Raw genomic sequence first — 13340 nt, 5'->3', positions numbered from 1 at the left:
CTTGAAATCAAGTACAGTGAGTCTTCTAACTTTGTTCTTCATTTTCAAATTTGGTTTGGCAATTCTAACTTCTTAACATTCCATATACATTAGAAATGGCTCATTGATCTCTTAAAAAAAAAAGTCCTGCTGGGATTTTAATTGGAATTTTGTTGATTCTACTGGTAAGTATGGGAAAAATTGACATCTTTACTATCTGTAGTCTTCCAATCCATGAACATGGTATATCTGTACATTTATTTAGGCATTATTTGAGTTCTTTCATCAATGTTTTATATTTATCAGCATATGCATTTCACACATAATTATTTTTATGTCTAAGTAGCTTTTTAAAAATTTTTGTTACTATTGTAAATGGTACTCTTTATTTTGATTTCTAAGTGTTCATTTGCTAATATATAGAAATACAATTGACTTTGCATGTTGACCTTGTATCTTTTACTAAACTAACTTGTTTTCATGTAGATTCTTTGGGATTTTTAGTATAGAAATCATGTCAGTTGTGAATATTGTTTTATTTCTTCCTTTACATTCTGTACGTTTTAATTTCTTTTTCTTGAATTATTGCATTTGAATTATTCTAGGACACTGTTGAATAAGAGTGACAGCAGACATTCTTTGTTCACCATCTTAAAGGAAAGCATTCAGTTTTTTACCATGAAATATAATGTTGATGTAGATGGCATTTATTAGGTTGAAGTTCCCTTCTATTACTAGTTGGCTAAGAGTTTTTTTATTATGAAGAAATGCTGAAATTTGTCAAAGGGTTTTTCTGAATCTATTGAGATGATCTGATGGTTTTTCTTCTTTAGTCTGTTGATAGGGTAAATTAAATTGATGGATTTTCATATGTTGAGCTGGCCTTGCATTCCTACGGTAAATTCTACTTTGTCATGATGTAATACCCTTTTTATATATATCATTAGATTTGATTTGCTAGTATTTGAAGATTTTTGTATCTATATTCCTGAGGGATATTAGTTTGTAGTTGTCTTTTCTTGTAGGATTTATAGAATGAGTTGGGATGTATGTTCTATATAGGGCTGGGACCAGGGTGAGACACCAAGGCACAAAATTTATGGGGGCAGTCATTCACAGGCAATGACCCTGCACTTGCATTAATGCCTCTCTTACCTCACTCTAGTCCCAGGCCTGCTTCTATATTGGAATTGTTTGTGTAGGAATCATATTATTTCTTTTTTAAGTGTTTGGCAGCATTTGCCTGTGAAGTCATCTAGGCCTGGAGTTTTCTTTGTTGGTAGTGTTTTAACTGCAAGTTCAATTTCTTTAATAAATATAGTTACTATTGGTTATCTCTCCTTGAGTGAGCTTTAGGATTTTGTGTTTTTCAAAACCTTTTTATCGTTCATCTAAGTTATTTTATGGGTATAGGGTTGTTTGTAATATTCATTATTATCCTGAAGGGTCAGTAATGATGCCCCTTTTTAATTTCTGATATTGGTAATTTGTGTCTTCTCTTTTTTCATGGTCAGTCTAGCTGGAGGTTTATCAATTGTGTTGATCTTTTAAAAATACCATCTCCCAATTTTATTGATTCTCTCTTTTTCTATTCTCAATTTCACTGATGAAAGCTCTTACATTTACTATTGAATTCCTTTTACTTGCTTTGAGTTTAATTTGCTTTTCTTTTTCTAGTTTTGTTAGGTAAAAGCTTAGATCATTGATTTGAGAATTTTTTTCTTTTCTAATATCAGTACTTAAAGCTATAAATTTCTTCTACCCACTGCTTTAAATACAAACCACAATTTTTAATACATTGCTTCTTTGTTTTTAATTATAAATATTTTCTAGTTTTCCTTGTGGCTTCCCCTTTGATCCATGGATTATTTTTTTCTTTTTCTTTTTTTTATTAGTTTCAGAGGTAGAATTTAGTGATTCATCAGCTGCATATAACACTGAGGGCTCATTATATCAAGTGCCCTCCTTAATGCTCATCACCCAATTATCCTTCCCCCCACACACACACTTGCCCTCCAGCAACCCTCAGTTTATTTCCTAGAGTTCAGCATCTCTTATGGTTTGCCTCCCTCTCAATTTTCATCTTATTTCTCCCCTCCCCCTATGTTCAACTGTTTTGTTTCTTAAGTTCCACATGAGTGAAATAACATAGTATTTGTCTTTCTCTGACTTATTTCACTTAGCATAATACCCTCTAGTTCCATCCATGTCATTGCAAATGACAAGATTCCATTCTTTTGGATGGCTGAGTAATATTCCATTGTGTTGATCCATGGATTATTTAGAAGTGTTTTGTTTAATTTTCAAAGATGTGGGGATTTTCCAGATATCTTTGTGTTATTAACTTCCAGTTTAATTCTTTTACAGTCCAAGATCATACTTTGTATTGTTTCATTTTCTAAAATTTATTAAGGTTTATTTTATGGCCCAGAATATGGTGTATCTGGTCACATGTTCCATGTACACTTTTTATTTTAATTCCCATGTAGTTAACATACAGTGTTATATTAGTTTCAGGTGTACAATATAGTGATTCAACAATTCCATATATTACTCACATGTATACTTTAAATATATATGTATTCTGCTGTTATTAAGTGGCAGGTTCTTGAAATCTCAATTAGGTCAAACGGACTGAGATAATTTTTCTAATTCTTACTGAGTTTTCTTTTTAATTGTTCTGATTGCTGACCAAAGTTTTAAAGTCTCCAACTACAATTGTAGATTTATGTATTTTTGCCTTTCAGTTCTATCAGTTTTGCTACATGTATTTTGAAGCTCTGTTGCTGGACACACATATACATTTAGGTTTATTACAGCTTCTTGGTGAATTGACTCCTTTATCATTAATGTAATATTCATCTTGATCTGTGGTAATATTTATTCTTCTAAGTCTGCTTTCTCTGATGTTAATATAGCTACTCCAACTTCCTCTTTATTAACATGTACATAATAGGTCCCTGTCATCCTTTTACTATCCTTGAATCTATCCATGCCTTTATAGTTAAGTTAGGTTTTTTAGACAATCCAGTTGAGTTTTGGGTTTTTTCTTTTATCTAATCTGAAAACTCTTTATATGTTTATATTGATCATATATAATGTAATTATTGATTTGTTGGATTAAAGTAATTTTTCTAGACATTTTCTATTTGTTCCATGTTCTTTATTTTTTTTAACTATTTTTCTGCCTTCTTCTGAATTATTTTTATGACTCTATTTTATCTCCACTATTAGCTTGTCATTTATCCTTTAAAAAATGCTTTTGGTGGTTACTCTAGAGTTTAATTATAGTCTACCTTCAAATAGTATTATGCCACTTCATGTGCAGTCTAAGACAAAGTATACTCCACTTTCCTATTCTTTGTCCTATTGTATTCACATTTTACTTTTACATATGTTATAAAAATAAAATACATTGCTACCATTTTTCTTTATTCATTCACATTTTAGAGCAATTAAAAATGAGAAAAATATTCACTTTACATTTACCTACACTTGCACCATTTCCAGTGTTCTTCATTCCTTTGTATAGATCCAAGTTTTGGTCTGGCAACATATTCCTTTGCCTGAAGTACTTTGTTTAACATTTCTTGCTGTGTAGTAAGTATTCCCAGTTTTTGTTAGTATGAAAAATCTTTATTATTCCTTCAATTTTGAAAGACAATTTTCTTAGTTTAGAGTTCTGTATTGATACTATTTTCTCCCAGCACTTTTTATAACTGCCACTGCTTCTGAAGACACCTTCGGTAAATCTTTGTTCCTCTGAATCGTATCTTTTTTTCTCTGTATCTGGATGGGGCTTTATGAGGGGCAGAGCATTTATCCCTCTTGGTGTTCTCTGGACTTCTGGGATTTGTGGGGGTTTTTCAGTAATTTTGAAAAATTCCTGGCCATGATCTCTTCAGAGATTTCTTCTCCTTTTTGTCTCCCTTCTCCTTCTGAAATTGCAGTTACAGTCATATTAGACCAATTTCTTTTACCCCACAGACCAAGAGTAATCTGTTTCATTTTGTTTTCATTCATTGCTCTGCATTTTTGTTTGAATAATTTGTATTGACCTATCTTTAAGTACACTGACTCCTCCTTGGCTATGTTCAACTCTATGGAAAGTATTGTTCATCACTGTTACCATGCTTTTCTATTTCTTACATTTCCATTTTGTTTGTTCTTATAGCCTCTATCTTGCTGCTAAATTTCCCCATCTGATCATGTATGTCTCCTGTCTTTTCCCTCAGAGCCTTTAACATATTATTCATTTACTTTAAATTCTAATAGTTCCAACATCCATGTTATATGCAGGTCTAGCTTCAATGATTGCTTTCACTCTTGACAATGTGTTGATTTTTTTTTTTCTTGTTCCTTTATAGGTCTCCTAATTTTTTGTAGAAAAAGTATTTTTCCTGCAATTTTGAAAAATAATTTTCCCAGTTGTAGAATTCTGCTTTGACAGTTTTCTCCCCCAGCACTTTAAAGATGTCTCCCTGTCGTCTTCTGATTTGCATACTTTGTATAGGACAGTAGAGATCCAGGTAAATGATATCTATATCTGAAAACACACAGGCCTCTGTGCTAATCCTTTACTGTTGGGGTGAAGGGGATGAGGGCTTGAGTAATTTGAGGTAGGGTTTGGGATTTGTTGTTTGCTGTGGTTACCCTCAGTGCACACAAGCTTCTAATTCCTCCAGCATCATCTGTGTCAGGGCAGAAGCTAGATTGTCAGAGGGTTTACCAGTGTCTGCTCCACCCTCAGTTTCACTTCTTTCTTTGCATTTGCACCTTGGAGAAGAACTCTCTCCACATTCATGACCCTCCCCAGCAGTAGACATGTTGTTTATTACTTATTGCTTTCTAGCTTGGTAGTGATGGGCACAGGAAAGGGTTCTCTGTTGTTCTGGTACAGCTTTGGTCTTAGATGGGCCTCAGGGATGAGGTTTACTCAATGACTCTGCCTCTCCCTTAGTGATAGGAAACTTCCAAGGATGTGGACCCAGCACATATGCCTGCCCTCTCCTATCAATATAGAGCTTTTGTTCTGTAGGTACAGTAAACCAAAGGATTTGTGTCTTTCCCATAGTGGCTTCTCCAAGCCTACACCATGAAATAGGCTTTCTCCATATCTCACTCTGCCTTGTCTTTCTCATGATCATCCAGTAAAGCTTAAGGAAGAGTCTGTAATCATCTCTCCTAGGAGGTTGCTATGGTCTGAGTTTTTGTGGCACCCCCAAATTCTTATGTTGAAATCCTAACTCCCATGGTTAGGTACTGGTAAGTAGGGCTTTGGGGAGGTGCTTAAGTCATGAGAGTGGGGCCCTCATTAATGGGATTAGTGTCTTGATAAGAGAAAGAGAGACCCCAGAGAGCTCCCTCATTCCTTCTACCATGTGAGGACAAAAATATCAGCTATGAACCAGAAAAAGAGCTCTTACAAGAATGTGACCATACTGGCACCTTGATCTGGAACTTTCCAGACTCCAGTACTGTGAGAAATAAATGTTTGTTGTTTATAAGCCACTAAGTCTGGGGTATCCTGTTAAAGCAGCCAAATCTAAGACAGAGGTACTTGTTTTTTGTTAGATTAGATCTCTATATTCTAAGCAGAAGCTGGAAGTCTCTTAATTTGGTTTTAATTTGCATTTTCTGATGATTAATACTGATGACAACTTTGCCAACCTCAGATTACCACTTTTATATGTTGTTTTATGAAATGTCTGTTGAAGCCTTTTGCCAATTTTTATTGGATTTTGTCTTTACTATAGAGTTGTAGGCATTGTTTATGATTCTAGATCTATATCCTTTGTCAAATATATATTTTGCAAATATTTTTTCCCAGTCTATGACTTACCTTTTCATTTTCTTAACAATGTCTTTTGGTAAGCAGACTTTTTTTCAACTTTAATTCAATGTACCAATTTTTCTATTATGCTTTATGCTTTTGGGTTCCTGTCTAAGAAATCTTGGTCCAATATAAGTTCATAAAGATAGTCTCCCATATTTATTTACAGAAGCATCATATTACAAGCTTTTATATTTAGGTTTATGGTCCATATAAAAATCTTTTTGTGTCTTATGGGAGGTAAGAGTTGAAGTTAATTTTTCTCCATTTATCTAGTTGCCCCAGCATCATGTGTTGAGGAGATTTACCCTTCCATGGAACTGACTTTGTGTGTTTGTCAAAAATCAATTGGCCCTATATGTGCGGGTTTATTTCTAAACTCTCTCTACTGTGCCATTGATCTATTTGTTGATTTATAGCATCCAGTATTATAACTTTATAGTAAGTCTTGAACCTAGTAGTATAAGTCCTTAAACTTTGTTCTTCTTTTCAAGATTGTTTTAAGTACTGTAGGCCCTTTGCCTTTTCAGAGAAAATCCTTGCTGGGTTTTTTAAATTGGGATTGCACTGAATCTATAAATCAACTTGAGAAGGACTTGTTATTCCTTAAAGTCTATTTCCTAGCTCACTCTATAGAAAGGGCCTAAAAACAGGGCGCCTGGGTGGCTCAGTTGGTTAAGAAAGGGCCTAAAAACAGTGATACCCTAGCAAGGAGCACATCTGGAGTTCTCCACTACATATCATTTCTTTTTTTAAGATTTATTTATTTATTTGAGAGAGAGAAAATGAGACCATGCATGCAAGCAGGAGGAGGGACAGAGGGAAGGAATATCCAACCAGACTCCTGCTGAGCATGGAGCCCGAAGCAGGGCAGCTCGATCTCACGACCTTGAGATCATGACCTGAGCCAAAACCAAGAGTTGGACTCTCAGCTGCTGAGCCACCATGTACGCCCACTAAATATCATTTCTAAACACCATTCCCCACTGAAAATAACCAGGGCTTCTTGGAACAATGTTTGATCCCAGTCCTTTGATAATGAAATTATAAGCCTATAATATCTTGTCTTACCAGAAAGTAAGGATGTATTTAAAAAATAAAAAGAAACTAATAGGGACATGTCAAAAGACCCAGGAGCTAGCCTGAAGGGCCACTATTGGACACATTTTGCATAATTTGAGAATAAAAAAAAATATGGTAATAGATAATAATGCCTGGAATTTAAAAAAGAATCTATAAGTGTGCTGATATGCAGAAATGAGAGAGAGGGAGGGAGAGAAAGGTAGAAAGGTGGGGGTGGGGAGTTCTTCTCTACAGATAAATGCCAGCCAAGAAAAGTGGAAGGAATTGTAGATTTAGAAAGTCACCATTTGCATCCTCTATGTTAAGATTTATCCAATGTTGTCAGTAAATGCTGAAACCACTGAGTGAAACGTTGCCAGGAAACAAGATATTCACATGCTCTCAAAATATCAACACAGATTACTTATTGACTAGAAAGGGGGAAAGGTGCCTTACAATCAAGAACACCAGCAAAACCACGTTAACTAAGTGATCAAAGTAATATAACCAGTGACGGAACAAATTGTTATCACACACTTCTTGATGTGATGCAATAGGAAGTACATAATGTCATTGATGTGTGATTCTTGTCAGAAGCTTTTAACCTGAATCTAAACACGAGGAAACAGACAAATCTAGAATGTGAGGCATTTTACAAGATATGTGGCTTGGATTGTGCACACACACACACACACACACAATGTTAACAATCGGTTAATTTAGGTAAATTGTACACCAGTGTTCATTATGCTCTTATTTCTACTTTTCTGGAGATTTAGAAAATTTTCAAAATAAAAGGTTCAGGTTTAAAAAGAACACATAGGGAGTCATTTGGGCAACCCCTTATTTAAAATAGGGGGTGGTGGTGTTATCCTTGTGGCAGAGCACTGACACGTGGGCCATCTCTTCAGGAACAAGCTTGGATGTTTGCAAATAAGCCTAGGAGAGAAGGATGAGCAGTTGTGAATGCATGATGAATTATTGTCAGGGGAAATCTCATTTTCACCTCTGAGCTGGGGCAGGAAGACTTGAGAGAAAAGTGATGTTCTCATTAGCAGCCCAGGTTCAGCTCAGATTTCCACGTGTTCTACACAGTATGGCATCAGCAGTCTCCCCTGCAGACACCGGTCCCTGAGTGAGTGCCTGCTGCTTACCAAGATGATGTTCCAACCTCCCTCTCCTGCGGGGGCGGGGGGCGGGGGGGGCGCTGGAGGAGTGTGTGCAGCTCAGCGAGTCATCCACCTGATACCCAGAGTGTGAAATGAGAAGAGCAATGTTGTTATCCCCGTAACAGAGTGGGAAAGTAAGTCTCGGATGAGCAAAAAGGGAAGTAGACTTGAAAATATTCGAAAGTGCGGTGGGTAGTAGGAAAAATGGCAAAATATAAAGCATTATCTATACTATGGTCACAAATCCATGTAACCCGGTTTCTCAGGCTACAAATCCAGGTGCTCATGCCCTTGTCTGAAGAACAAGGGGACCCACGGTGCCACACTAGCCCCAAGAGCCTAGGAGCTATTTCTGGGGATGTCTTATGAGAACTCCTGAAGACGACTTTTTCTTCTTCCATTTCCAGCCCCCCCACCATGATCACACAGATGTCCTTCCCAAAGCTACAGACCCTAATGGGACCAAAGTGATGTCATTCCTCTCAGCTTTCACTGGGCCAAACGTAAGGTGTGTTCCACAAAGAATGAAAAAAGCTGGTCATTTCTAATCTTCTTGGAGGCTCACCGCCCATTCAACCACCTGATTCCTCAAACTTATCTACAAAAATAAGGCCATTTATTGGCTGCACCCATTGCTGCTCTTCTTACCTGAGACTTTGTTAAAATGCAGGTTCTGGTTTGTTAGGTCTTGGGTGAGAGCTGAGATTCTACACTTGTCTAGAAAGCTTCCAGGGATGCTGAGGTTGCTGGTCCATGGACCACACTTTGAGCAGCAGGCTCCCATAGTACTTAGTACTAAGTCCTATTTACTTAGCACCTATGTTCCTCATACTTAGTCGGTATCCAATAAACATGCTCTGGTGGGCTGATTGCATCTATGGAATGTTTCTACAATAGTAGAATAAAGTAGAAAAGCTTTATCAAGACATCTGCCTTTCCTCCCACTCATGCACCTCTTTTTTCTTGGAGTAAGGAAGCTGGAGCATTGTTAGGCAGAAGCGAACTGGCAAAGGGGGTTTTGTAAGAAAGCGAATCACTAGTTGGGGGGCACTCTCCATTCTGCCTGATGATCCAGCGTCGTAGGCTGAGCCTGAAGTTCCTGCTTGTAGCAGCTTCCATCCCCACCTGCACAACCATTATTGGTCAAAGTCGTAGATATATCCACTGTTGACTCTCCCCTACTACTCCCTATCTTGAATACATAGGTACAAGCATACTCCTTTTAATTTAAATGGCTCCTTCTGCCTCTATAATGAAAATGAGTTGTTTGATTTTACACTACCCAAAGCAAACTATTAGTGGTATTACCGCTTTCTAACCTAGCCTTAGACCTACATAAAACAAGACACACATTCTTCATCCTTCTTTTATTATTAGAGATAAAATGTAATCTCAATGTGATCTGACTCACTGCACTTGTCTTTTTGAATAAATATCTAATAATCTCTCATTTTTATTTCATTTCAATAATATGACCTTCAGTAAAAGGCTCATCTAAAACAATCACTCACTCTCAAGGCAAAGTTCTGTTCCCTCCTCGTGGTCGGAAATGCAGCATCGTCTGGCTTTGCTACAGAGATGACCCTCGCAAATATTTGCGGCAGGAGGCCTGAACTATCACAATAACCTGTGTGCGACTCTATCTAAGTGACTGAACTATGAAGTTTCTTAGGCCAAACAGTCTATGATTCTAGAAAAGTTCACAGAAGCAAAAGCACTTAAAATACCTAAAGAATAGAGTATCTGTTGGGTGCCTGGGTGGCTCAGATGGTTAAGCGTCTGCCTTCAGCTCAGGTCATGATCCCAGGGTCATGGGATCCCACATCGGGCTCCCTGCTCCTTGGGAGCCTGCTTCTCCCTCTGCCCCTCTCTCTCTCTCTCTCTCTCTGTCTCTCATGAATAAACAAATAAAATTTAAAGGAATAGAGTATCTGTTCGGGTATATGTGATTGACTGCAATAGTGTGTGTATGTGTGTGTATATGTGTATATACACTCAATGTTCAGCCTCATTTATACATATATATAAAATATATACATATACATAATATGTATATATTATATACATATATATAAATTATAAACATATATAAGTTACATACATATGAACTTTGCAACACATATAAATATTAATTTTTGCTATATATATACACATATATACATATGTATATGTAAAATTTTGCTAATTCTACTTTGTTCTAGATTTCACAGATTAAACAGATTAAAATATATACCACACAGGTCTAGGAGTCAAATGCCTTGCATTCTTTCCTCACTCTGCCATGGATTTCCAGTGTAATCTTCAGTAAGTTACACACACACACACACACACACACACCAGCACCAGCAGCATCACCAAACACCACCAGAACCACCACCAACAGCACTATCAAGCGCCACCACCAGCACCCACTAGTGTTCCTTCCACTGACCCAATCCTGCCTTCAGCAGCAGCATTTTCAGACTTGTGGTTTAGAAGCGTTGTTTGATTTGGAGCTTCCTTAATTTTATTTGTTATAATAATAAGAGCTTTGTTTTAAACAAAATTCTGTACAGAACCACAGTATATAAAACAAAAGTAGACACTGTGGTTAAAGCATGGAAAGCAATCTGAAACTCTACCTTCACAGTTACCCTTCACTCCCATGCCCCCCTCCCCATTAAGAAACAGTCCACAGAATCCCAACGTTTCAGCACTCTAGCTGATGCATTCCATCATTTTGTCAGTGCTCACTTCCACTCACAGGAGACTTTTTTTTTTGGTGGGGTGAGGGGAAGTCTAAGAGCTTCAAAACTAAGAAAATTCTGACCCTCAGTAATTCCTATTCATGAAACCTATTTCTATCAGCTGGAATCACATTAACAAAAGAAATCTACTCCTTCTTCCATATGAAGCCCTTTCAATAGGAGTTAACATTTCTCTCTTCTGTCTTCTTCAGATGAAATTTCCCCCATTGATTCGGCTCTTGTGTTATATTTTCAGGTCTCTCATCACCTCACGCAGCCTCTTCATTCAAATTCCAGTTTATCACATCACTTTAAATATATGACACACAAAAACCAGTGATGTTCTCAATAGATACGGGTCTTCAGTAACATTCTGAAATAAAATGAGTTTTGTGGTTATCAGTATCCTGCTCCCTAGAGCCTTCCTCTCTCAAAGTGGACACCAGAATTTGAAGCATTTGTAAGAGTAAAACTTTGCCAGGAAAAATATCCTACCCATTGAGGATCTATGGGGGGTACCTTTGCAAATATCCATTTTCATATTCGTCATGCAATTCTGGAAACTGAGCTCTATTTTGTTTCTTTGCTCATTGTGGAAGCAGGTTGATGATGCTTAGATTTTGGTTTTCAATCTGTGGTAAGCACACAATCCTGAGTCCTGCTCCACTAGTCCCACCCTCCATGCTCTTTGTAGAAGATAAGGATTAGGATATTCTATTAAAAGATCTTCCCTCTATGACAGAGAATTTCCTCCATATTATTTCCACTCTGCTGTCCAAACAATCAATATTTGTTGTGTAGAGTACAGTACATAGTCTACCACAGCACGGTAAGGAAATTAATTACTCTGCAGCCAAAGGGGATTTCTTTTTTTTTTTTTTTTACAACAGATAATTCCTACCATCATACATCTGAACCCCCAGTACAGATGGGTTCTGCTGTCTGTTGGACTCAGGAGAAGCAGCAAGATAATACTGATGTAAGGAAAAATGGTATCTTCACTTTAAGGAGCACAGACCACTACCAGTAAAATAATATTTAGGCATAACTACTAATACATGTATAATTATATATTAACTACCTATCTGAATCATTTAATTAACAAACCGCACATTATCGTAAGCCATATGTGAGAAAAAATAATTAGATAAAATAATATACAGCCAAATGGGATTTCTTAGGAAGTGATGGAGAGTTTACCAAGCAAAGTCTTGCTCCCACACATCTACGTAATATGTGTAGTGCAATAATCTTTTGATATATTATTTTTCCCCTCACGACTGCATATTTTTCTTTCCCCACCTTCTATTTAATTGGTTAGACTGGCCTGCTGTCAGTTACTCAGGGGAGCAATGGGACAGGCAGATAAGTGAGAAGTCTTCTTGGCTTTAACTTCCAAAGACCCAAGCATAAAAGAGAACAGAGGGGACTCCTGGCATAAAACAAATGTTTGGGAGAATAGCAAATAGTCACAGTAAGGGTCTCCCTTACAAAAATGTCACTAGGTTAAGAGTAGGTCATGGGTGGGAGGCAGAGGGGGAATAGAGGGGAAGGGAGTGAGAATAGAAAGGTTAGCGGGATGTAACACAAAAAGGAGGGACATCAAGGCAAAGAGCCACCAGCAACCCAGCCTCAGTGCAGGTGGGGACCAGGCAACCCCCCCAGTTCCAGGGTCACACAGCTCCTCTCTACCAGCTGGTAGAAACAACATTCCAATCTAACTGAGACTCAACCCTAAAAAAAAAAAAAAAAAAAGATTTATTTATTTTAGAGAGAGGGTAGGGTAGGGGCAGAGGGGGAAAGAGAGAGAGAGAGAATCCCAAGCAGGCTTCCCACTGAGTATAGAGCCCAACCTGGGGCTCAATCCCAGGACCCTGAGATCATGACCTGAGCCGAAACCAAGAGCTGGACGCTGAACCGACTGCATCACCCAGGTACCCAGGTTAAGTTAATGACTTAACCATTTTAACCTGATCTTAAAAAGTGAAGATTCCTAGACACACCCCAGATTCTTAAACATGAATCTCAGTCTTTATCTCTATTATTTTAGAGAAATATTTGAAGAAAAGAAATTGAATAAAAGTATAAATAAACTTTTTAAAGATTCTTGATAAGATCATTTCAGAAAACTTTTACACTACCCCCAGCAGTGTTGAGAAAATGTTCAGCCTCATTAATACAAAGAAAAGCAAATTAAAACAAACAGGATAAACATCTTTATAATATTCAAAGCTGACAAGGGTAATGAAGAGATGTGTTCCCTCATGCATGGTGACATTATTGGCTGAAGTTAATAGACTTTTTATTTCGGTTGCCAAGAAGAAATGGAGGAAATTCACATCTTGTAAGCACCTTTCTTAGGCTAGGTACTATGCAGGTGATAACATGTGTGACCTCATGTAATTGTCACTATACCCACCATGGTGGGTTGGATCAGTAAACACATTTTTTTATAAAGATTTTATTTATTTATTTGAGAGAGAGAGAGTGAGAGAGAGAGCACAAGCAGGGGGAACGGGAGAGGGAGAAGCAGGCTCCCCACAGAGCAGGGAGCCTGATGCGGGGCTCGAT

This window comes from Neomonachus schauinslandi, chromosome 5 (genome assembly GCF_002201575.2).
Source record: "Neomonachus schauinslandi chromosome 5, ASM220157v2, whole genome shotgun sequence".
NCBI classification, from domain to species: Eukaryota; Metazoa; Chordata; class Mammalia; order Carnivora; family Phocidae; genus Neomonachus; species Neomonachus schauinslandi.
This window is presented reverse-complemented; position numbering follows the sequence as displayed.